Raw genomic sequence first — 26,662 nt, 5'->3', positions numbered from 1 at the left:
TTTTGAGGCCTCCAAAAATGCAACATGGTGCGTTTGATGCACCCAGCTGCACACCGTGAAAAAACGCATGCGTACGCAAAAGCATGTGAATGTATATCCATGCGTACACCATGTTAAAGATAGGTATGCATGATGCACACAGATGCAAATGTGAAACCAGCCTTAGTGTGTGACAGCAGCCAAACATAAAAACCCACTATAAATAGTAAATCAAACCCCCTTCATCATCCCCTTAGTTAGGGGAAAATAATAACATTTTAAAAAATGTATTTATTTCCATTTTCCCATTAGGGTTAGGGCTAAAGTTAGGGTTGGGGCTAAAGTTAGGGTTAGAGTGGGGGCTAAAGTTAGGGTTGGGTCTAAAGTTAGGGTTAGGGTTGGGGGTGTGTCAGAATTAGGGGTGTGGTTAGGGTTGGGATTAGGGTTAGGGGCATGTTCGAGTTAGGGGTGTGGTTAGGGTTGGGTTTAGGGGTGTGTTGGAGTTAGGGTTGGAGTTAGAATTGGGAGGTTTCCACTGTTTAGGCACATCAGGGGCTCTCCAAAAGCGACATGGCGTCCGATCTCAATTCCAGCCAATTCTGCATTGAAAAAGTAAAACGGTGCTCCTTCCCTTCCGAGCTCTGCCATGCACCCAAACAGTAGTTTACCCCCACATATGGGGTAACAGAGTACTCAGGACATATTGCACAATAACTTTTTTGGTCCAATTTCTCCTGTTTCCCTTGTGAAAATAAAAATTGGGGGGCTAAAATATCATTTTTGTGGGAAAAAAAGATTTTTTATTTTCACGGCTCTGCGTTATAAACTTTAGTGAAACACTTGGGGGTTCAAACTTCTCACAATACATCTAGATAAGTTCCTTGGGGGTCTAGTTTCCAATATAGGGTCACTTGTGAGGGGTTTCTACTGTTTAGGTACATCAGGGGCTCTGCAAACGCAACGTGACGCACGAAGAGCATTCCATCAAAGTCTGCATTCAACATTGGTGGTCTTTCCCTTCCGAGCTCTGCCATGTGCTCAAACAGTGGTTTACCCCCACATATGGGCTATCAGCGTGCTCTGGACAAATTGCACAACAACTTTTTTTTCCAATTTCTCCTGTTACCCTTGTAAAAATAAAAATTGTGGGGCTAAAAAATCATTTTTGTGGAAAAAAAAGGATTTTTTATTTTCACTCCTCTGCGTTATAAACTTTAGTGAAACTCTTGGGGGTTCAAACTTCTCACAACACATCTAGATAAGTTTCATGGGGTGTCTAATTTCAATATGTGGTCACTTATGGGGGGTTTCTACTGTTTAGGTACATCAGGGGCTCTGCAAACGCAATGTGATGCACGCAGTGCATTCCATCAAAGTGTCTGCATTCAAAAATGAAGCTCCTTCCCTTCCGAGCTCTGCTATGTGCCCAAACGGTGGTTGCTCCCCACATATGGGCTATCAGCATACTCAGAACAAATTGCAAAACAACTTTTGTGGTACGATTTCTGCTGTTACGCTTGAGAAAATAAAAAATTTGGGGCTAAAAAAATCATTTTTGCGAAAATAATATGATTTTTTATTTTTACGGCTCTACATTATAAACTTCTGTGAAGCACTTGGCAGTTCAAAGTGCTTACCACACATCTAGATAAGTTCCTTAGGGGGTCTACTTTCCAAAATGGTGTCACTTGTGGGGGGTTTCCACTGTTTAGGCACATCAGGGGCTCTCCAAACGCGACATGGTGTCCAATCTCAATTCCAGCCAATTTTGCATTGAAAAGTCAAACGGCGCTCCTTCCCTTCCGAGCTCTGCCATGCACCCAAACAGTGGTTTACCCCCACATATGGGGTATCACCATACTCAGGACACATTGCCCATCAACTTTTTATGTCCAATTTCACCTGATATCCTTGGTAAAATAAAACAAATTGGATCTGAATTAAATTTTTAGCAAAAAAAGTTAAATGTTCATTTTTTTTTTAATTCCAAAAATTCCTGTGAAGCACCTGAAGGGTTAATAATCTTCTTGAATGTGGTTTTGAGCACCTTGAGGGATGCAGTTTTTAGAATGGTGTCACTTTTTGGCATTTTCTGTCATATAGGCCCCTCAAATTCACTTCAAATGTGAGGTGGTCCCTAAAAAAAATGATTTTGCAAATTTTGTTATAAAAATGAGAAATCGCTGGTCAACTTTTAACCCTTATAACTCCCTAACAAAAAAAATTATGTTTCCAAAATTGTGCTGAGGTAAAGCATGTGGGAAATGTTGAAACCCAACGAAAAAATGGAGTTCTATACGAAAATTAAAATAATAATTTTATTATCATAATAAGTAAAAGGACATGATAGTCCACAATTTATACACAAAATAAACAATCAAAGAAGAAAAGGAGACCCTAGTACAAAAAACATCCGAGTTACAGGCAATAAAAGTAAGGAACACCATGGTATAGGCAAAGGCATGAACAAGCACCCATACTAGCACAAAAAGATGTAAGCCGGGTAATCAAATTGATTATACCAAAGTCCAAGTGGACATATGTACCATATACAAAAAGAGCGCTAGTTATGGTGCAGCTATAACACAAGTGTATTGCTGAATTCCTTACCCATGGTAGAGGTAGTTGTTGCCTGGGACTCCGAGTACCCCCTGACGCGCGTTTCGCGTTGCTTTCTCAAAGAGGGAATAGCGTGATTTAGCAGAAGCATGGTGTTTTTATAATGGTGCCCATAAGCCGGCGTTGTAGGTGCGCAGGCGCACCGCAACCACAACAGGAGGAAGTTCCGAATCCCCAGCGTTCACTGGGAGCGCACGTCAAGGGGAAATCCCCTGCTGACGTCACAGACATGCGCTCTCAGGTCACAGAAGCCGGAGACACAGGAACTCCCCACCAAGTGCGGGGCGCGTGCGCACACCAGCAAGAGGGCTCAGAATGAACAGAAAACCTGCTACAACTGAACAAAATGACATCCAAAGTGTGTAAGTGCAAAAACCGCAATGGTATATACGTAAAAGCTGCCAAAGTAGTAAAATAAATAGAAGCAGCTTACAGCACGCACATATCACAGGTGTTATTATATACAGGAAAAGACACAGGAAAAGTGCACGGATTAGCGCCGCATTATTGCGTGATACAATATTAGTGTAGTAATACAATCATAATAAATAACATGTACTGAAAAGTACATATAGCAATTCAACAAAAAACAAAATAAAACCACAAAAAATAAATGTGCAATAATCCAAATAGGAAATATATCACTATTAGTGTTGAGCATTCCGATGCTGCAAGTATCGGGTATCGGCCGATACTTGCTGTATCGGAATTCCGATACCGGGATTCCGATACTCTTGTGGTATCGGGTATCGGGTATCGGAACAACATTAATGTTAAAATGTGTAAAAGAGAGAATTAAAATAAAAAATATCGCTATACTCACCTCTCCGACGCAGCCGGGACTTCAGCGAGGGAACCGGCAGCGTTGTTTGTTTAAAATTCGCGCTATTACTTGGTTACGTGAATTCCCGGCTTGTGATTGGTCAGGTCGGCCACGTTGCCGGGACGCGGACCAATCACAGCAAGCCGTGACGAAATTACGTCACGGCTTGCTGTGATTGGTCCGCGTCCCGGCAATATGGCCGCCCTGACCAATCACAAGCCGTGACGTCACGGGAGGCTGGACACGCGCCCATTTGAAAATGAGCGCGTCCAGCCTCCCGGCTTGTGATTGGTTGACCGCGGCGCAACCAATCACAAGCCGTGACGTCACGGGAGGCTGGACACGCGCCCATTTTAAAATGAGCGCGTCCAGCCTCCCGGCTTGTGATTGGTTGACCGCGGCGCAACCAATCACAAGCCGTGACGTCACGGGAGGCTGGACACGCGCCCATTTTAAAATGAGCGCGTCCAGCCTCCCGGCTTGTGATTGGTTGACCGCGGCGCAACCAATCACAAGCCGTGACGTCACGGGAGGCTGGACACGCGCCCATTTTAAAATGAGCGCGTGTCCAGCCTCCCGTGACGTCACGGCTTGTGATTGGTCAGGGCGGCCATATTGCCGGGACGCGGACCAATCACAGCAAGCCGTGACGTAATTTCGTCACGGCTTGCTGTGATTGGTCCGCGTCCCGGCAACATGGCCGACCTGACCAATCACAAGCCGGGAATTCACGTAACCAAGTAATAGCGCGAATTTTAAACAAACAACGCTGCCGGTTCCCTCGCTGAAATCCCGGCTGCGTCGGACAGGTGAGTATAGCAATATTTTTTATTTTAATTCTTTCTTTTACACATTTATATGGTTCCCAGGGCCTGAAGGAGAGTTTCCTCTCCTTCAGACCCTGGGAACCATCAGGAATACCGTCCGATACTTGAGTCCCATTGACTTGTATTGGTATCGGGTATCGGTATCGGATTGGATCCGATACTTTGCCGGTATCGGCCGATACTTTCCGATACCGATACTTTCAAGTATCGGACGGTATCGCTCAACACTAATCACTATATAAAAAAGGCGCACTAGTTAGCGCCACATCAGTGCATAAAACAGTACTTCATACTGCAGTACAATAATAATAAATAACATGTGCTAAAAAAGTGCAAGTAACAATTCATAATTATGTGCATAATGACAATTACAACAAACATAAATATACACAGATAAAAATATCCGATTTGTGAACAATCTTCCAGTGACGTTTAATGATGCGGTTTTATTAGTGCCTCCATCCTGCTTCAATATTCATTCTGTGCCACTGAATAATAGCCACACACAAGCCATGCTCTGATAAACACTTAATTCTAGGGATGTAGAAGATAAAAACAATCAAAAAACACAGAAAAAAACAATAATGGACAATATTAAAATGCAATAACAGATTAACTCAAGTCTGTCGACGGACAAGGACATGGGGGAACAAGGTGCCTCACAGAAAGGGGACAAAACTAATTGTCTCATTTAGTCCTGCAGGTGACATAGAATCCAGGGTCACTATCCACTTGCATTCAACCTGTGCAAGTAGACGTTTTATGTTTCCACCTCTACTACCACCATGGACCTGATCAATCCCAATGATCCGTAGACCCGTGGGATCACATCCGTGAAATCTATGAAAATGCTTTGGGATGGTTTTTAGGGCACCCACGTCTTCCGCTTTACGTGCCTTTACGATGTCCCTAACGTGTTCTCTCACACGTACACGCAGCTGGCGCGACGTGAGCCCAACATATATCTTGGAGCAAGGACATGTGGCCAGATATACAACGAACGTACTCGTACAACGTATATGATGTCGAATCTGGAACTTTTTCATCCCGCACGATGACGTGAAATGGGTACCTCTGACAAGGTTTTTTTCTTTACAGGCCAAGCAATCGCCGCAGGGATAACATCCCCACGTAGGACTTCTGTTGGTTGGATTAAGGGGATTAGTTGTTTTTGCCACATAGTGGCTTTTCACTAATATATCTCTAATACTTTTACCCCGTTTTGCTGTAAAGCTAGGTCTCTGAGGGATATTAGATGCCAAGACAGGATCAGTGAGAAGAACTGACCAGTGTTTGTTGACTATATCCTGCATCCTGCATTTATGTGGGAAATGTTGTTTACTAACTATATTATGTGATATAACTCTCTAATTTAAGGGCATCAAAACTAAAAATTTGAAAATTGCAAAATTTTAACAATTTTCGCCAAATTTCTGCTTTTTTCACAAATAAATGCAAGTCATATCGAATAAATTTTACCACTATCATAAAGTACAATATGTCACGAGAAAACAAACTCAGAATCACCAGGATCCGTTGAAACATTTCAGAGTTATGACCTCATAAAGTGACAGTGGTCAGAATTGTAAAAATTGGCCCTGTCACTTAGGTGAAAACAGGCTTCGGGGTGAAAGGGTTAAAGAAGTTGTCAAGACATTTGCAAGTAACAACAAAGATCCAAAATTGAAATTCATTATGGAGAAAATTCTGAAATATTTCAAAGCCGTGGGTTGTCTGATAAATTTGAAGTAAAATTTTTTACGTTATTTGGATTACTTTCCTGAAAACGTTAGTGATGTTAACAAAGAGCAAGGAGAAAGATTTAATCAGGAGATCAATGGATATGGAATAACAATACCAAGGTAGATGGAACGTGAATATGATGGGTGATTACTGGTGGATGCTTCACAGGGAAGATTCACAGGTCTTCTATAAGAGAAAAGGTATCAAGAGAAGTTTTGAAGAGAAAAGGAAAAGGCACATGACTAAATTTACAATAAAGATGCACAATGATTGTTCAATACATCTTTATATATATACTATTCTGTACATTTTGGCTACAATAAAGATTTTTCTTGTTCACCTCGCTTGAACATTATTTCACATGCTTTTTGTGCAAAATCCATATGATGGTTAAAAATAGAAATGCTTTTTTTTAAGTCAGGGCATAAGAAAACATAACAATTAGTAATTATATTTGAAAAATGTTTCATAAACTCAAATTTTGCATATACCTGTGCTGTTGTAGATAGGTGGTAGCTACCCTATATCATTGACTCTTTAACCCCTTCCTGACATCCGACGTACTATCCCGTCGAGGTGGGGTGGGCCCGTATGACCGCCGACGGGACAGTACGTCATACGCGATCAGCGGCGCTCACGGGGGGAGCGCCGCCGATCGCGGCCGGGTGTCAGCTGATTATCACAGCTGACATCCGGCACTATGTGCCAGGAGCGGTCACGGACCGCCCCCGGCACATTAACCCCCGGCACACCGCGATCAAACATGATCGCGATGTGCCGGCGGTGCAGGCAAGCATCGCGCAGGGAGGGGGCTCCCTGCGGGCTTCCCTGAGACCCCCGCAGCAACGCGATGTGATCGCGTTGCTGCGAGGGTCTTACCTCCCTCCCTGCAGCTCCCAGACCCGGATCCAAGATGGCCGCGGATCCGGGTCCTGCAGGGAGGGAGGTGGCTTCACAGACGCCTGCTCAGAGCAGGCACTGTGAAGCAGCCTGCACTTCTCGCAGATCGGTGATCTGTCAGAGTGCTATGCAAACTGGCAGATCACCGATCTGTATTGTCCCCCCCTGGGGCAAAGTAAAAAAGTTAAAAAAAAATTTTTTTCAAATGTGTAAAAAAAAAAAAAAAAAATATTCCAAAATAATGAAAAAAAAAAAAAAATATTATTCCCATAAATACATTTCTTTATCTAAATAAAATAAAAAAAACAATAAAAGTACACATATTTAGTATCGCCGCGTCCGTAACGACCCAACCTATAAAACTGCCCCACTAGTTAACCCCTTCAGTAAACACCGTAAGAAAAAAAAAAAAAAAACGAGGCAAAAAACAACGCTTTATTACCATACCGCCGAACAAAAAGTGGAATAACACGCGATCAAAAAGACGGATATAAATAACCATGGTACCGCTGAAAACGTCATCTTGTCCCGCAAAAAACGAGCCGCCATACAGCATCATCAGCAAAAAAATAAAAAAGTTATAGTCCTGAGAATAAAGCGATACCAAAATAATTATTTTTTCTATAAAATAGTTTTTATCGTATAAAAGCGCCAAAACATAAAAAAATTATATAAATGAGATATCGCTGTAATCGTACTGACCCGACGAATAAAACTGCTTTATCAATTTTACCAAACGCGGAACGGTATAAACGCCTCTCCCAAAAGAAATTCATGAATAGCTGGTTTTTGGTCATTCTGCCTCACAAAAATCGGAATAAAAAGTGATCAAAAATGGTCACGTGTCCGAAAATGTTACCAATAAAAACGTCAACTCGTCCCACAAAAAACAAGACCTCACATGACTCTGTGGACCAAAATGTGGAAAAATTATAGGTCTCAAAATGTGGAGACGCAAAAACTTTTTTGCTATAAAAAGCGTCTTTTAGGCTGGTTTCACACTTGCATTTTTATCTGCATGCGTTTTTTTAAAAAACGCATGTGTGAAAAAACGCATGTAAACGTGGTAAAACGCATGCGTTTTTAGACGCATGCGTTTTTATAGAAAAACACAAGAAAACAAACAAAAAAAAAAAACCCTACCCCTAACCCTACCCCTAACCTGAAATACGTGGCACTAAAATATACGTTTATATACGTATATAAGTGCCACGATATTTCAGTGGCCACGTATATAAGTGCCACGTATATAAGTGCCACGTATATAAGTGCCACGTATATAAGTGCCACGTATATAAGTGCCACGTACTTAAGTGCCACGTACTTAAGTGCCACGTACTTAAGTGCCACGTACTTAAGTGCCACGTATTTACGTGCCACGTATTTAAGTGCCACGTATAACCACATAGTTATAGTATTTATAGTACGTGGCACTGAAATACGTGGCACTGAAATATCGTGGCACTGAAACACGTGGCACTGAAACACGTGGCACTGAAACACGTGGCACTTAAATACGTGGCACTTAAATATGTGGCACTTAAATACGTGGCACTTAAATACGTGGCACTTATGACTGTCAGAAAATGTTCATTAAACGGTTAGAGGTGAGGTTAGGGGTAGGGTTAGGGTTAGGGTTACCGTTGGGATTAGGGTTAGGGGTGTGTTTGGGTTAGGGTTTCAGGTAGAATAGGGGAGTTTCCACTGTTCAGGCACATCAGGGGCTCTCCAAACGCGACATGGCGTCCGATCTCAATTCCAGCCAATTCTGCGTTGAAAAAGTAAAACAGTGCTCCTTCCCTTCCGAGCTCTCCTGTGCGTCCAAAAAGGGGTTTACCCCAACATATGGGTTATCAGCGTACTCGGGACAAATTGAACAACAACTTCTGCGGTCCAAGTTCTCTTGTTATCCTTGGGAAAATAAAAATTTGGGGGGCTAAAAATCATTTTTGTGGGAAAAAAATATGTTTTATTTTCACGGCTCTGCGTTGTAAACTGTAGTGAAACACTTGGGGGTTCAAAGTTCTCACAACACATCTAGATAAGTTCCTTGGGAGGTCTAGTTTCCAATATGGGGTCACTTGTGGGGGGTTTGTACTGTTTGGGTACATCAGGGGCTCTGCAAATGCAACGTGACGCCTGCAGACCAATCCATTTAAGTCTGCATTCCAAATGGCGCTCCTTCCCTTCCGAGCTCTGTCATGTGCCCAAACAGTGGTTACCCCCCACATAGGGGGTATCAGCGTACTCAGGACAAATTGGACAACAACTTGTAGGGTCCAATTTATTCTGTTACCCTTGTAAAAATACAAAGCTGGGGGCTAAAAAATCATTTTTGTGAAAAAAAAAAAAAGAATTTTTATTTTCACGGCTTTGCGTTACAAACTGTAGTGAAACACTTGGGGGTTCAAAGTTCTCACAACACATCTAGATAAGTTCCTTGGGAGGTCTAGTTTCCAATATGGGGTCACTTGTGGGGGGTTTGTACTGTTTGGGTACATCAGGGGCTCTGCAAATGCAACGTGACGCCTGCAGACCAATCCATTTAAGTCTGCATTCCAAATGGCGCTCCTTCCCTTCCGAGCTCTGTCATGTGCCCAAACAGTGGTTACCCCCCACATAGGGGGTATCAGCGTACTCAGGACAAATTGGACAACAACTTGTAGGGTCCAATTTATTCTGTTACCCTTGTAAAAATACAAAGCTGGGGGCTAAAAAATCATTTTTGTGAAAAAAAAAAAAGAATTTTTATTTTCACGGCTTTGCGTTACAAACTGTAGTGAAACACTTGGGGGTTCAAAGTTCTCACAACACATCTAGATAAGTTCCTTGGGAGGTCTAGTTTCCAATATGGGGTCACTTGTGGGGGGTTTGTACTGTTTGGGTACATCAGGGGCTCTGCAAATGCAACGTGACGCCTGCAGACCAATCCATTTAAGTCTGCATTCCAAATGGCGCTCCTTCCCTTCCGAGCTCTGTCATGTGCCCAAACAGTGGTTACCCCCCACATAGGGGGTATCAGCGTACTCAGGACAAATTGGACAACAACTTGTAGGGTCCAATTTATTCTGTTACCCTTGTAAAAATACAAAGCTGGGGGCTAAAAAATCATTTTTGTGAAAAAAAAAAGAATTTTTATTTTCACGGCTTTGCGTTACAAACTGTAGTGAAACACTTGGGGGTTCAAAGTTCTCACAACACATCTAGATAAGTTCCTTGGGAGGTCTAGTTTCCAATATGGGGTCACTTGTGGGGGGTTTGTACTGTTTGGGTACATCAGGGGCTCTGCAAATGCAACGTGACGCCTGCAGACCAATCCATTTAAGTCTGCATTCCAAATGGCGCTCCTTCCCTTCCGAGCTCTGTCATGCGCCCAAACAGTGGTTACCCTCCATATATGGGGTATCAGCGTACTCAGGACAAATTGGACAACAACTTTTGCGGTCCAGTTTATTCTGTTACTCTTGTAAAAATACAAAAGCTGGGGGCTAAAAAATCATTTTTGTGAAAAAAAAAAAAAAAATTTATTTTCACGGCTCTGCGTTATAATCTGTAGTGAAACACTTGGGGGTGCAAAGCTCTCAAAACACATCTAGATAAGTTCCTTAGGGGGTCTAATTTCCAAAATGGTGTCATTTGTGGGGGGTTTCAATGTTTAGGCACATCAGGGGCTCTCCAAACGCAACATGGCGTCCCATCTCAATTCCAGTCAATTTTGCATTGAAAAGTCAAATGGCGCTCCTTCCCTTCCAAGCTCTGCCATGCGCCCAAACAGTGGTTTACCCCAACATATGGGGTATCTGCGTACTCAGGACAAATTGCACAACATTTTTTGGGGACCAATTTCTTCTCTTACCCTTGGGAAAATAAAAAATTGGGGGCGAAAAGATCATTTTTGTGAAAAAATATGATTTTTTATTTTTACGGCTCTGCATTATAAACTTCTGTGAAGCACTTGGTGGGTCAAAGTGCTCACCACACATCTAGATAAGTTCCTTAGGGGGTCTACTTTCCAAAATGGTGTCACTTGTAGGAGGTTTCAATGTTTAGGCACATCAGGGGCTCTCCAAACGCAACATGGCGTCCCATCTCAATTCCAGTCAATTTTGCATTGAAAAGTCAAATGGCGCTCCTTCACTTCCGAGCTCTGCCATGCGCCCAAACAGTGGTTTACCCCAACATATGGGGTATCTGCGTACTCAGGACAAATTGCACAACATTTTTTGGGGACCAATTTCTTCTCTTACCCTTGGGAAAATAAAAAATTGGGGGCGAAAAGATCATTTTTGTGAAAAAATATGATTTTTTATTTTTACGGCTCTGCATTATAAACTTCTGTGAAGCACTTGGTGGGTCAAAGTGCTCACCACACATCTAGATAAGTTCCTTAGGGGGTCTACTTTCCAAAATGGTGTCACTTGTAGGGGGTTTCAATGTTTAGGCACATCAGGGGCTCTCCAAACGCAACATGGCGTCCCATCTCAATTCCAGTCAATTTTGCATTGAAAAGTCAAATGGCGCTCCTTCCCTTCCAAGCTCTGCCATGCGCCCAAACAGTGGTTTACCCCAACATATGGGGTATCTGCGTACTCAGGACAAATTGCACAACATTTTTTGGGGACCAATTTCTTCTCTTACCCTTGGGAAAATAAAAAATTGGGGGCGAAAAGATCATTTTTGTGAAAAAATATGATTTTTTATTTTTACGGCTCTGCATTATAAACTTCTGTGAAGCACTTGGTGGGTCAAAGTGCTCACCACACATCTAGATAAGTTCCTTAGGGGGTCTACTTTCCAAAATGGTGTCACTTGTAGGGGGTTTCAATGTTTAGGCACATCAGGGGCTCTCCAAACGCAACATGGCGTCCCATCTCAATTCCAGTAAATTTTGCATTGAAAAGTCAAATGGCGCTCCTTCCCTTCCAAGCTCTGCCATGCGCCCAAACAATGGTTTACACCCACATATGGGGTATCAGCGTACTCAGGACAAATTGTACAACAACTTTTGCAGTCTATTTTCTCCTGTTACCCTTGGTAAAATAAAACAAATTGGAGCTGAAATAAATTTTGTGTGAAAAAAAATTAAATGTTCATTTTTATTTAAACATTCCAAAAATTCCTGTGAAACACCTGAAGGGTTAATAAACTTCTTGAGTGTGGTTTTGAGCACCTTGAGGGGTGCAGTTTTTAGAATGGTGTCACACTTGGGTATTTTCTATCATACAGACCCCTCAAAATGACTTCAAATGAGATGTGGTCCTTAAAAAAAAATGGTGTTGTAAAAATGAGAAATTTCTGGTCAACTTTTAACCCTTATAACTCCCTAACAAAAAAAAATTTTGGTTCCAAAATTGTGCTGATGTAAAGTAGACATGTGGGAAATGTTACTTATTAAGTATTTTGCGTGACATATGTCTGTGATTTAAGGGCATAAAAATTCAAAGTTGGAAAATTGCAAAATTTTCAAAATTTTCGCCAAATTTCCGTTTTTTTCACAAATAAACGCAAGTTATATCGAAGAAATTTTACCACTATCATGAAGTACAATATGTCACAAGAAAACAATGTCAGAATCGCCAAGATCCGTTGAAGCGTTCCAGAGTTATAACCTCCTAAAGGGACAGTGGTCAGAATTGTAAAAATTGGCCCGGTCATTAACGTGCAAACCACCCTTGGGGGTGAAGGGGTTAATGAAGCTGTCCACTTTATTTAAATAAATGAACCCTATAAGTAATCTTGTTAGCCAATCCTTAAAGAAGTACTCATATCATAGTTTTTATCCATTTAATATATTGAAAACATTTTATATAGCAATGTGTAATTAAATTTCTCATTTTGCCTTTCTTTCCAGATAATTATTCTCTTTCTCTAGACTACATGGACATACTGAGCTTAAGAATGACTAATGAGGCATATCTCAGGCATAAGGAGGTGCAGGAACAAAATGCCACCAGATACAGAGGGATAGCAGCATTTAGAGCAGCTGAGAATAATCACATATTTATGGCTAGTGACAGGTTATTTTTAATGTGTGGTTAACCCTCAAAATAATGAATATACAAATCGATGCTGACATCCAAGGAAGACCTGTCAAAACTCACATGGGATCAATTACATCTTCAAGAAAGATGATGATTTACCTTTCACAGTTTGAAAGATTGTAATACTTCTGTTAGGGCTGTCTTATTTTTAGCATAATTACATCCTTATGCTATAGCATTCCTATTTTACTACTTAACGTACTAAAAACTGTAGATGAAACATCTCCCTCAATCTGTCTGTAATTTATTGTAAATTACTGTAAACATTCAGCTTTTTCTTGTCTTTGAGAGTTCTCTGGAGAATACCTCTGGGTATTTCAGCATTGAAGTTAATGCACTTCTGTATGCAAGCCATTTTGTAAAGTAAATGCTTAGTAATCAGAATTTCATCTTGATATGTAAGATGCATATGTGAAAATAACAGAAAATAATAAAGAATAATAACATGAAAGAGCAGCAACACAGTAGTAATGTTTGAAAGATAGATCTTATGGCTTCATGTTACCTTAACAAGGAAACCCTAACAACCTAAGAATATATTTAAAAAATAATTAATTAGAGATGAACAAATCGATTTGAAGCAAACTGAGTCAAATTTAATGCAAACTAGTAGTGCATGAATAGCACACCAAAATTAGGCACAAAAAGCAACTTTTTAATGTTTTTTACCTTTCTTCTGTTATATCCCCAAAAAATTATTACATAGCACAGTGAAGTATAGCAACATCATCAGGCTATGTACAAATCAAAACATACATGTGCAGAGGGTAAATATATTACTAAATTGCTGCTGACATGAAATTCTCATCAGATGTCAATAACAACCCACAGGCAAAGAAATCAAACCATATATGTCCATAAATTAAGTTATGTGTAATAATTTGAGAAAAAGTATTGAATACATGAAGAAAGAGAGGTGCAAAAAGCCAGGGAAAGTTGTGACACCATCTGAAATCTACCAGTATTAAGAACAAAATCCTGCCACTTAGAAAAAAATAATTCCAGCTGGTTCAACTGATAGCTTATTAAAACGTGTATCATTACCAAGATGCCAGCCAAGAAACATCTAATGATGGGTAAAACTAGTGAGTTGTTTCAATACCTTATTGTTCCAAAACATTGGTTACAGAAGAATTTATAATATACAGAAACTATAAACTACTAAAGGTTCCAGTGAGCACAAAAGGGAGCATGATTTGGAAGTGGAAATGAAAAAATTCCACCATAAACCAGCCCCAGCCAGACAGAGGAGTAAAAAGAATTATCAGAAGAGATGTCCAAGAACCAATAACCACATGTGAAGGGATGCAGAATAATCAGGTACAGTTGTTTCAAAAAATAGTAAGTAATGCTCTCAACCTCCAAAGTTCTCCTGTATACATGTTCACATACAAGACTCCATTGTTGAACAAAAATCAAAATCATGTTCAAGTGCATTTAAAGTTTACTCATCAACATTTAGACAAGCCTGTGAGATACCAGGAAAATGTAGTCTGTTCAAATAAGTCCAAAACTTAACTCTTTGAATGTCAAAATGCACACCATGTTTGGAAGCCGGAAGGGGCCACATATCACCTAACAACACTACACTAAAAACACTACACCAACAGTGAAGTTTGCAGATGGGAACAACATGGTGTTGGGCTGTTTTTCAGCATATGGCATGGGCAAACTTCATATAAATGAAGAAAGGATGAATGGACAAATGTACTGAGACATAATAAAATCTTGAAAAAATCTGCTGCCATATACCAGGATGATGAAGATGAAATAAGGGTGGACATTTCAGTAAGACAATGATCCAAAACACACACAGTGAAAGAAACTCTCAATTAGTTTCAGAGAAAGAAAATAAAGCTACTAGAATGGCTCAGCCAACCAACTGACCTGAATCCAACAAAGAATTTATGGAAGAAACTACAGCTTGGAGTTGATAGAAGAAGCCTATGGAACCATCAGGAATTGAAGAGTGTTTGGGGGCCAAAATCACACCTTGAGCAATGCATGTGACTAGTTTCTCAATACAGGAGTCTTGTAGCTGTCATCATCAACAAAGGCTTTTGTACAAAGTATTAAATACATTTCAGTAAGCAGGTTAAACCCTGCTAAACAATATATTCTTCTCGTATATAATGAATACAGGAAAACAGGAGGACCTCTGTTAAAGTTAGAATTAGGAGCAAAAGAGACACCGCCTATGGGAGAGGGTTTAGGTTCACGTGTGGTTGCTGCAGGTGAGCCCACAGAGCCTATGCAAATCGCAGGGGTGTCACATGTGAAGCGTTGAGCCCCTGAGCTCATGAAGCAGGGAGCCTGCTTTTACTGCGGTAAGACTGGTCATTTTATTAACATCTGTCCTCTACTGTCTAAGAAAAACACAACGGCGGAAAACTTCTAAGCTCAGAGGGTGTGGAGGTGACCAATCTGAGCTTATGTTTATCCTCCATGGTGGTTTCTCAATGCATGCTCCCTGCTAAGGTTATAATCGCTGGCAGTGAGCTGCCAATTACTGTGTTTGTGGATAGTGGTTCAGCCACAAATCTCATTGATGAGGAGTTTGCGCGCACAGCAGGTTTTAGGATTGAAAAACTGCCTCATCCTATCCGCGTGATCACCATCAATGCTGCTCCTCTCTCTCAGGGGGAGATTACTGAATTTGTGGCTGAGGTGAAACTCCACATTGGGGTTCTACATTCCGAGCAGGTTACATGTAAGGTGCTCAGGAATCTTCCTGCTCAGGTGGTTTTGGGTTTTCCATGGTTTTCTATGCACAACCCGGTAATTGACTGGAAAACTCATGACATAATTCAGTGGAGCGAATTCTGCCAGGAGAATTGCCTGGCCACTTGTGTGTCTGCTGTGACTTCAAGCATTCCGGAGTCACTTCTGGATTTTGTGGATGTGTTCTCTGAGAAGGGTTGTTCAGAGTTGCAGCCACATCACCCCTATGACTGTACTATCAGATTTAAACCTGGGGCCAAATTGCCTAAAGCAAGGATGTTTAACATCTCCGGTCCGGAGAGACAAGCATTAAAGGATTACATTGCTGAAAGTTTGAGCAAAGGGCACATCAGTGTTGTGAATTAGACTTTTTGGCTCCCTCTTGTGGTTACTAGTGATATGACTCTGGGATTGTCTTTCCTCAGTTTGGCTCCCACCTGGGCCGTTAGTCCAGGGGTGTTGCTATATAAACTTCCTGGATCCTTAGTCCAGTGCCTGGCATCGTTGTAATCAGATCCTTCTGTTTGCTCCTGTCTGCTAGTCCTGGTTCGTGTAACTTAAGCTAAGTCCTGCTTCTTTGTTTTTTGGTTAATTGCTTTGCTCTTATTTTTGTCCAGCTTGTACTAAATGTGATTCCTGACTTTGCTGGAAGCTCTAGGGGGCTGGTGTTCTCCCCCCGGGCCGTTAGACGGTTCGAGGGTTCTTGAATATCCAGCGTGGATATTTTGATAGGGTTTTTGCTGACCATATAAGTCATCTTACTATATTCTGCTATTATCTAGTGGACCTCTCTTTGCTAAATACCTAGCTCATTCTTACGTTTGTCTTTTCCTCTTACCTCACCGTTATTATTTGTTGGGGGCTTGTATCCTACTTTCGGGGTCTTTTCTCTGGAGGCAAGAAAGGTCTATCTTTTCCCTTCTAGGGTTAGTTAGTTCTCCGGCTGGCGCAAGACGTCTAGAACCAACGTAGGCACGTTCCCCGGCTGCTGTTATTTGTGGTGCTAGGATTAGATATATGGTCAGCTCAGTTACCACTGCCCTATGAGCTGGTTTTTTGTGTTTGCAGACTTAGTAATTATTTCTGAGACCCTCTGCCATTGGGGTCATAACAGTATGCCAGGCCAACATTGAATGTTTAATGCATTGCAGAAGTGGGATTATAAGAAAGGAAATTCTGAGTTTTTTTTTTTTTTCCTCTCTTCCTCCCCTTTACCTCTGAGTGGCTTGTGCTTGCTGCAGACATGAATGTCCAGACCTTGATTACAAGTGTAGACCAGCTTGCTGCTCGTGTGCAGGGTATACAAGAGTTTGTTACCAGTAGTCCTATGTCTGAACCTAAAATACCTATTCCCGAACTGTTTTCTGGAGACCGATTTAAGTTTAGGAATTTCAGGAATAATTGTAAATTGTTTCTATCTCTGAGACCCCGTTCATCTGGAGATTCAGCCCAGCAAGTTAAAATTGTTATCTCTTTTTTACGGGGCGACCCTCAGGATTGGGCCTTCTCGCTAGCGCCAGGAGATCCGGCATTGGCAAATATTGATGCGTTTTTTCTGGCGCTCGGATTGCTTTACGAGGAACCCAATCTTGAAGTTCAGGCAGAAAAAGCCTTGCTGGCTATTTCTCAGGGCCAGGATGAAGCTGAAGTGTATTGCCAAAAATTTCGGAAATGGTCCGTGCTTACTCAGTGGAATGAGTGTGCTCTGGCCGCAAATTTCAGAAATGGCCTTTCTGAAGCCATTAAGAATGTGATGGTGGGTTTCCCCACTCCTACAAGTCTGAATGATTCCATGGCGCTGGCTATTCAAATTGACCGGCGTTTGCGGGAGCGCAAAACCGCTAATCCTCTGGTGGTGTTGTCTGAACAAACACCTGATTTAATGCAATGTGATAGAATTCAGACTAGAAATGAGCGGAAGAATCATAGACGTCAGAATGGGTTGTGTTTTTACTGTGGTGATTCGACACATGTTATATCAGCATGCTCTAAACGTCTAACAAGGGTTGTTAGTCCTGTCGCCATTGGTAATTTGCAACCTAAATTTATTTTGTCCGTGACTTTAATTTGCTCATTGTCTTCTTACCCTGTTATGGCGTTTGTGGATTCAGATGCTGCCCTGAGTCTTATGGATCTGTCATTTGCCAAGCGCTGTGGTTTTGTTCTTGAGCCGTTGGTAAATCCTATTCCTCTTAGAGGTATTGATGCTACGCCATTGGTGGAAACTAAACCGCAGTTTTGGACGCAGGTAACCATGTGCATGACTCCTGAACATCGGGAGGTGATTCGTTTTCTTGTTCTGCATAAAATGCATGATTTGGTCGTTTTGGGTCTGCCATGGTTACAGACCCACAATCCAGTCTTGGATTGGAAGGCAATGTCTGTGTCAAGTTGGGGCTGTCAGGGAATTTATGTTGATTCCCCGCCGTTGTCTATTGCTTCCTCTACTCCTTCGGAAGTTCCTGAGTATTTGTCTGATTATCAGGATGTATTCAGCGAGTCCAGGTCCAGTGCTCTGCCTCCTCATAGGGACTGTGACTGCGCCATAGATTTGATTCCAGGTAGTAAATTTCCTAAGGGAAGATTATTTAATCTGTCTGTACCTGAGCATACCGCAATGCGTTCGTATATCAAGGAATCTCTGGAGAAGGGGCATATCCGTCCATCCTCTTCCCCTCTTGGTGCGGGATTCTTTTTTGTGGCCAAGAAGGACGGATCTTTGAGACCTTGTATTGACTATCGGCTTCTGAATAAAATCACTGTTAAATTTCAGTATCCTTTGCCTCTGTTGTCGGACTTGTTTGCCCGGATTAAAGGTGCCAAGTGGTTCACCAAGATAGATCTTCGTGGTGCGTACAACCTTGTGCGCATTAAGCAAGGAGATGAATGGAAGACAGCATTTAATACGCCCGAAGGTCATTTTGAGTACTTGGTGATGCCTTTTGGGCTCTCTAATGCTCCCTCAGTGTTTCAGTCCTTTATGCATGATATTTTCCGGAAGTATCTGGATAAATTTATGATTGTTTATCTGGATGATATTCTGGTTTTCTCTGAAGATTGGGACTCACATGTGGAGCAGGTCAGGATGGTGTTTCAGGTTTTGCGTGAGAATGCATTGTTTGTTAAGGGCTCAAAGTGTCTCTTTGGAGTACAGAAGGTTCCCTTTTTGGGGTTCATTTTTTCCCCTTCTGCTGTGGAGATGGACCCAGTCAAGGTCCAAGCTATTCATGATTGGACTCAACCCACGTCAGTTAAGAGTCTTCAGAAGTTCTTGGGTTTTGCTAACTTCTACCGTCGTTTTATCGCTAATTTTTCTAGCGTTGTTAAACCTTTGACGGATATGACCAAGAAAGGTTCTGATGTTGCCAGCTGGGCTCCTGCAGCCGTGGAGGCGTTCCAGGAGTTGAAGCGCCGGTTTACTTCGGCGCCTGTTTTGTGCCAGCCTGATGTCTCACTTCCCTTTCAGGTCGAAGTGGATGCTTCTGAGATTGGGGCAGGGGCCGTTTTGTCGCAGAGAGGCCCTGGTTGCTCGGTAATGAGACCATGTGCTTTCTTCTCTAGGAAGTTTTCGCCTGCTGAGCGGAATTATGATGTTGGCAATCGGGAGTTGCTGGCCATGAAGTGGGCATTTGAGGAGTGGCGTCATTGGCTCGAGGGTGCTAAGCATCGTGTGGTGGTCAAAATTTGATGTATCTCGAGTCTGCTAAACGCCTGAATCCTAGACAGGCCCGCTGGTCATTGTTTTTCTCCCGTTTTGACTTTGTGGTCTCGTATTTACCAGGTTCAAAGAATGTGAAGGCTGATGCTCTTTCAAGGAGCTTTGTGCCTGACTCTCCTGGAGTCGCAGAACCAGTTGGTATTCTTAAAGAGGGAGTTATCTTGTCGGCCATTTCTCCTGATTTGCGACGTGTGTTGCAGAGATTTCAGGCTAGTAGACCTGACTCTTGTCCACCTGACAGACTGTTTGTTCCTGATAAGTGGACCAGCAGAATCATTTCCGAGGTTCATTCCTCGGTGTTGGCAGGGCATCCGGGAATTTTTGGCACCAGAGATCTGGTGGCTAGGTCCTTTTGGTGGCCTTCCTTGTCACGGGATGTGCGGTCATTTGTGCAGTCCTGTGGGACTTGTGCTCGAGCTAAGCCTTGCTGTTCTCGTGCCAGCAGGTTGCTCTTGCCCTTGCCTGTCCCGAAGAGGCCTTGGACACACATTTCCATGGATTTCATTTCAGATCTCCCGGTGTCTCAGGGCATGTCTGTCATCTGGGTGGTATGTGATCGCTTTTCTAAAATGGTCCATTTGGTGCCTTTGCCTAAGCTGCCTTCCTCTTCCGATCTGGTTCCTGTGTTCTTTCAGAATGTGGTTCGTTTGCACGGCATTCCTGAGAATATTGTGTCTGACAGAGGATCCCAGTTTGTTTCCAGGTTCTGGCTATCCTTTTGTGCTAGGATGGGCATTGATTTGTCGTTTTCGTCTGCCTTTCATCCTCAGACTAATGGACAAATGGAGCGAACTAATCAGACTCTGGAGGCTTATTTGAGGTGTTTTGTTTCGGCAGATCAGGATGATTGGGTGACCTTCTTGCCGTTGGCTGAGTTTGCCCTTAATAATCGGGCTAGTTCCGCTACTTTGGTTTCGCCATTTTTCTGCAACTCTGGTTTCCATCCTCGTTTTTCCTCGGGACATGTGGAGCCTTCTGACTGTCCTGGGGTAGATTCTGTGGTGGATAGGTTGCAGCAGATCTGGAATCATGTGGTGGACAACTTAAAATTGTCACAGGAGAAGGCTCAGCGTTTTGCCAACCGCCGCCGCGGTGTGGGTCCCCGACTTCGTGTTGGGGATTTGGTATGGCTGTCTTCTCGATTTGTTCCTATGAAGGTCTCCTCTCCTAAATTTAAGCCTCGCTTCATCGGTCCTTACAAGATATTGGAAATCCTTAATCCTGTGTCCTTTCGCTTGGATCTTCCGGTGTCGTTTGCCATTCACAACGTGTTCCATAGGTCTTTGTTGCGGCGGTACGTTGTACCTGTGGTTCCTTCTGTTGAGCCTCCTTCTCCGGTGTTGGTTGAGGGCGAGTTGGAGTACGTGGTGGAGAAGATCTTGGATTCTCGTCTCTCCAGACGGAGGCTTCAGTATCTGGTCAAGTGGAAGGGCTATGGTCAGGAGGATAATTCCTGGGTGGTTGCTTCTGATGTGCATGCGGCCGATTTAGTTTGTGCCTTTCACGCTGCTCATCCTGATCGCCCTGGTGGTCTTGGTGAGGGTTCGGTGACCCCTCCTTAAGGGGGGGGTACTGTTGTGAATTAGACTTTTTGGCTCCCTCTTGTGGTTACTAGTGATATGACTCTGGGATTGTCTTTCCTCAGTTTGGCTCCCACCTGGGCCGTTAGTCCAGGGGTGTTGCTATATAAACTTCCTGGATCCTTAGTCCAGTACCTGGCATCGTTGTAATCAGATCCTTCTGTTTGCTCCTGTCTGCTGGTCCTGGTTCGTGTAAATTAAGCTAAGTCCTGCTTCTTTGTTTTTTGGTTAATTGCTTTGCTCTTATTTTTGTCCAGCTTGTACTAAATGTGATTCCTGACTTTGCTGGAAGCTCTAGGGGGCTGGTGTTCTCCCCCCGGGCCGTTAGACGGTTCGGGGGATCTTGAATATCCAGCGTGGATATTTTGATAGGGTTTTTGCTGACCATATAAGTCATCTTACTATATTCTGCTATTAGCTAGTGGGCCTCTCTTTGCTAAATACCTAGCTCATTCTTACGTTTGTCTTTTCCTCTTACCTCACCGTTATTATTTGTTGGGGGCTTGTATCCTACTTTCGGGGTCTTTTCTCTCGAGGCAAGAAAGGTCTTTCTTTTCCCTTCTAGGGTTAGTTAGTTCTCCGGCTGGCGCGAGACGTCTAGAACCAACGTAGGCACGTTCCCCGGCTGCTGTTATTTGTGGTGTTAGGATTAGATATATGCTCAGCTCAGTTACCACTGCCCTATGAGCTGGTTTTTTGTGTTTGCAGACTTAGTAATTATTTCTGAGACCCTCTGCCATTGGGGTCATAACACATCAGGCCTTCATCCTCGCCTGTGGCAGCAGGGTTCTTCTTCGTGAACAAGAAAGATGGCGGATTACGCCCGTGTTTGGATTTCAGGGAATTGAACCAGATTATGGTTTGTGATCCATACCCTATGCCACTAATACCAGATTTGTTCAACCAGGTGGCAGGTGCTAAGTGGTTTACCAAGCTTGACCTCAGGGGAGCGTACAACCTCATAAGAGTCCATCAAGGTGATGAGTGGAAGACAGCTTTTAATACCCCTGAGGGTCATTTTGAAAATTTGGTGATGCCATTTGGGTTGACTAATGCACCTGCAGTGTTCCAACATTTCATTAATGATGTGTTTTCTAGTGTTGAGCGATACCGTCTGATACTTGAAAGTATCGGTATCGGATAGTATCGGCCGATACCCGAAAAGTATCGGATATTGCCGATACCAATACGCGATACCAATACAAGTCAATGGGACACCAAGTATCGGAAGGTATCCTGATGGTTCCCAGGGTCTGAAGGAGAGGAAACCCTCCTTCAGGCCCTGGGATCCATATTAATGTGTAAAATAAAGAATTAAAATAAAAAACATTGATATACTCACCTCTCCGACGCAGCCTGGACCTTACCGCTGTAACCGGCAGACTTCTTTGCTTAAAATGAGCGCGTTTAGGGCCTTCCATGACGTCACGTCTTCTGATTGGTCGCGTGCCGCTCATGTGACTGCCACGCGACCAATCACAAGCCGCAACGTCATTCTCAGGTCCTAAATTCCTAGAATTAGAACGCACTCATTTTAAGCAAAGAAGGCTGCCGGTTAACAGCGGTAAGGTGCAGGGGCCTCCGGAGAGGTGAGTATGTCAATATTTTTTATTTTAATTCTTTATTTTACACATTAATATGGATCCGATACCGATTCCCGATACCACAAAAGTATTGGAACTCGGTATTGGAATTCCGATACCGCAAGTATCGGCTGATACCCGATACTTGCGGTATCGGAATGCTCAACACTAGTGTTTTCGCATGTTTTGGGGAAATTCGTTATCGTGTACCTAGATGACATTCTCATATATTCTTGCGACCGTGATACTCATTTAGATCATGTCAGGCAGGTGTTACAGCTTCTCAGAGAGAATAAGTTGTATGCTAAACTTGAGAAATGTGTATTTTCTGTTCAAGAGTTGCCTTTCTTGGGTTATATTGTGTCTGCTTCTGGTTTTAAAATGGACGCCGCTAAGGTGCAAGCGGTGCTGCATTGGGAACGGCCTGATAACCTGAAAGCACTTCAGCGGTTCCTTGGGTTTTCTAACTACTATAGGAAATTTATCAAGGATTTTTCCATCATTGCTAAACCGCTAACTGACATGACTAAAAAGGGTACCAATTTCTCCGTTTGGCCTGAGGCTGCTGTGCATGCATTTGAATTTCTTAAGAACAGTTTTGTTTCAGCCCCCATTCTTGTGCAGCCAGAGGTATCAAAACCTTTTGTTGTGGAATTCGATGTGTCTGAGGTTGGTGTGGGGGCAGTACTATTACAAGGCTCATCTTTGAGTGATTTGCGTCCATGCGCCTATTTCTCCAAGAAACTGTCGTCCACCAAACGTAATTACGATATCGGCAACAGGAAGTTGTTGACAATCAAGTTGGCCTTTGAGGAATGGTGACACTTCTTGGAGGGGTCGGTACATCAGGTTACTGTTATTACCGATCATAAGAATCTGCTGTATTTGGAGTCAGCCAAGCGTCTGTTCCCCGGCAGGCTCGCTGGGCATTGTTTTTCACGCGGTTCAATTTTGTTGTCACTTACAGACCGGGGTCTAAAAACACTAAGGCGGATGCTCTGTCCAGGTGTTTTCCGGGGGGAGAACCTCGGGAGGATCCAGTACCCATCCTCCAAAAGGGTGTTGTGGTTTCAGCTCTCACTACCGAGGTTGAGGCTGAGTTTGCGGTGTCTCAGGAGGAGGTAGCATCTGAGCTTCCCATCAACAAATCTTTTGTACCGCTTCATCTCCGCTTAAAGGTTTTGGCGGAGCATCATGATGCTGTCCTGGCTGGCCACCCAGGGGTTAGAGGTACCTTGGAGTTGGTGTCACGTCGGTTTTGGTGGCCCAAGATCCGACAGGACGTGGTCTCATACGTGTCAGCTTGTACCACGTGCGCTAGGGCTAAGACGCCCAGCTCCCGTCCTGTTGGCACACTACTTCCTCTTGAGGTACCTAGTAAGCCATGGACGGAAATCTCCATGGATTTCATCATTGATTTGCCCTCCTCAGCTGGGAACATGGTCATCTTGGTGATTGTTGATCGGTTTTCAAAAATGTCGTTGCCTAACGCTAAGACTCTGGCTCAGGTATTTGTGCAGGAGGTGGTCAGACTTCATGGGGTCCCATCTGACATCGTGACTGATAGGGGTACTCAGTTTGTGGCAAAATTTTGGAAAGCATTTTGCTCACGGCTGGTGATCAAGTTGTCTCATTCTTCGGCGTTTCATCCTCAGTCAAATGGTCAGACTGAGCGTATGAACCAAAATTTGGAACAGTACTTACGCTGCTTTGTCTCTGATAACCAGGAGGAGTGGTCTACCTTTCTTCCTTTGGCTGAGTTTGCCATCAATAATCACCGCCAGGAGTCATCTGGGGAGTCTCCGTTTTTTTGTGTTTATGGGCTACATCCTCAATTTTGTACTTTGAGTCAGAGGGGCTCTTCCGGCGTTCAGGAGGAGGACCAGTTAGGAGCACAATTGTCATCAGTCTGGAGGAGAGTTAAACAGCTCCTGTTGAGTGTGGGTGCTAGTTACAAACGTGTGGCTGACAGTAGGCGTGTGCCAGGTCCAGACCTCAGTGTGGATGACTGGGTGTGGTTATCCACAAAAAACATAAGACTCAAAATACCATCCCTTAAATTGGGTCCACGGTTTATTGGTCCATTTAGGGTCACCGCCGTCATTAACCCAGTAGCATACCGATTGGAGCTTCCTACAGTGTATAAGATACACAACGTGTTCCACAGGTCTCTTTTAAAGAAGGTGGTGGGTTCTGTGGACGCGGCGCCTATGCCACCTCCAGTCTTGGTGGATGGTAATTTGGAATTTGAAGTCTCCAAGGTGGTTGACTCTCATGTAGTGCGCCGCACTTTACAGTACTTAGTAAACTGGCGTGGTTATGGGCCTGAGGAGAGGTCCTGGGTACCAGCCTCGGACATTCATGCGGATCGGCTGGTCAGGTTTTTTCACCGTCGCCATCCGGACAAGCCGGGTCCTATAAGGCTACTTTCACACTAGCGTTAACTGCAATACGTCGCAAATGCGTCATTTTGCCGAAAATACGCATCCAGCAAAAGTTCTTGCTGGATACGTTTTTTCGTCATAGACTAACATTAGCGACGCATTTGCGATGCATTACCAAACGTCGCGTCCGTTTTGCGACGCTTGGGCGTGTGGTAGCGGACCGTCGGGAGAAAAAAACGTTACATGTAACGTTTTTTGCTCCCGACGGTCCGCTTTTTCCGACCGCGCATGCGCGGCCGGAACTCCGCCCCCACCTCCCCGCACTTCCCCGCACCTCACAATGGGGCAGCGGATGCATGGGAAAAATGCATCCGCTGCCCCCGTTGTGCGGCGGAGACCACGCTAGCGTCGGGAACGTCGGCCCGACGCACAGCGACGGGTTGTTCCCGACGCTAGTGTGAAAGTAGCCTTAGCCATGAGGGCCCTGGGGTCCCTCGTAGAAGGCGGGGTACTGTCATGTCGGACACTGTTCAGACCACGTCGTTCGACAGACAGCGGTAATTCCGCTTTTGACCACTATGTGCTCATTGGCGTCGGCTAGATTTTATCTAGCTGGTCCGGGGTTAATTTACCTGATGCTCGGATTGGAAGCTGGGCCATGCCCATTGCCTTTAAATAGTTCTCTTGAACATTGGACGTCGCCGATTATAGCTTCTGTCTTGTGCGTTGTTATCTCGGTCTGGAGTGGTGAGCTAGTAGTTGTAGTATCGTTGCTGGTGGTGTATTTCCCTTTGTCTTATTTACTCCTACCTATATTTGTATTTATTTTGCCCTGTGCATTTATAGTGTATTCCTGAGTTAATGCGGCGTGGTGTATATTTTCCGTTATCCTTGTCTGTTCTAACTGTGGGTATTGGTGTATGATCTTTTCACTGGGTGGTGGGCAGTGGTTTCAGCCTAGGGTTGAGACAGAGACAGGGCGAGGGTCGAGGCCTAGACATGCACACCATAAGTGTAAACTGTAGGTAGAGGGTCAGTCAGGATCTCCCTAGTCTGAGGGAAATTGCAGGGGCCCGGGTTATTAGCTCTTGCCCACTTAGTCTCCCCGTGACAGTCCTCCAGTGAAGCTTCTGAAAGTGGACATGGCACTGATTATGTAATCACATTTGATTTACAGATTGGTATGTATTGACTTGCAATACTAAATATGTTGTAAATTATGTATTTTCTTTGCAGGTACCTTCCTGTGCAGAAGAGCAGGAGGAGTCAAGTGGATAAGATTCTTCCCAGGGTCGTCGACCTCAAGTTGCTGAGGAGGAAAGATGGGGCGTAAATAGCCTTTATCAGAGTTGTAATTCAATTTGCTTTCAGTTTTACTTACAAATTATTTTTTTATATTTCATCTATAGGTTCCACAACGTGAGGAAGGACAACATGACATAGACAATGACCTACTTATTCAAGCTGAGCAGCGTTGTGGGACCCCAGTGATCGGAATCATTCCTACTCAGCTTTGATCTTACAAAAAATGGGAAGAAGTGGCAACAACGCTGCTTGCTGATTGGGACCATGCCACGTCACATGCCAGAAAGGATTTTTGTAAGTATTGCAATGTTGTCTGATGCAACAGTGAATCTGTGAATGTAGGTGCACTGTTTTATAATTAATTTTTCCTTTTTTCCCCCTTCACAGTGAAGAGAATAAAAGTTCGTTGGTGTTCGATGGAGGATCGCTTTAATAAGGA

Source organism: Ranitomeya variabilis, chromosome 5 (assembly GCF_051348905.1).
Source record: "Ranitomeya variabilis isolate aRanVar5 chromosome 5, aRanVar5.hap1, whole genome shotgun sequence".
Taxonomy (NCBI): Eukaryota; Metazoa; Chordata; class Amphibia; order Anura; family Dendrobatidae; genus Ranitomeya; species Ranitomeya variabilis.
The sequence above is the reverse complement of the archived record's forward strand: the minus strand, read 5'-3'. Positions refer to the sequence as shown.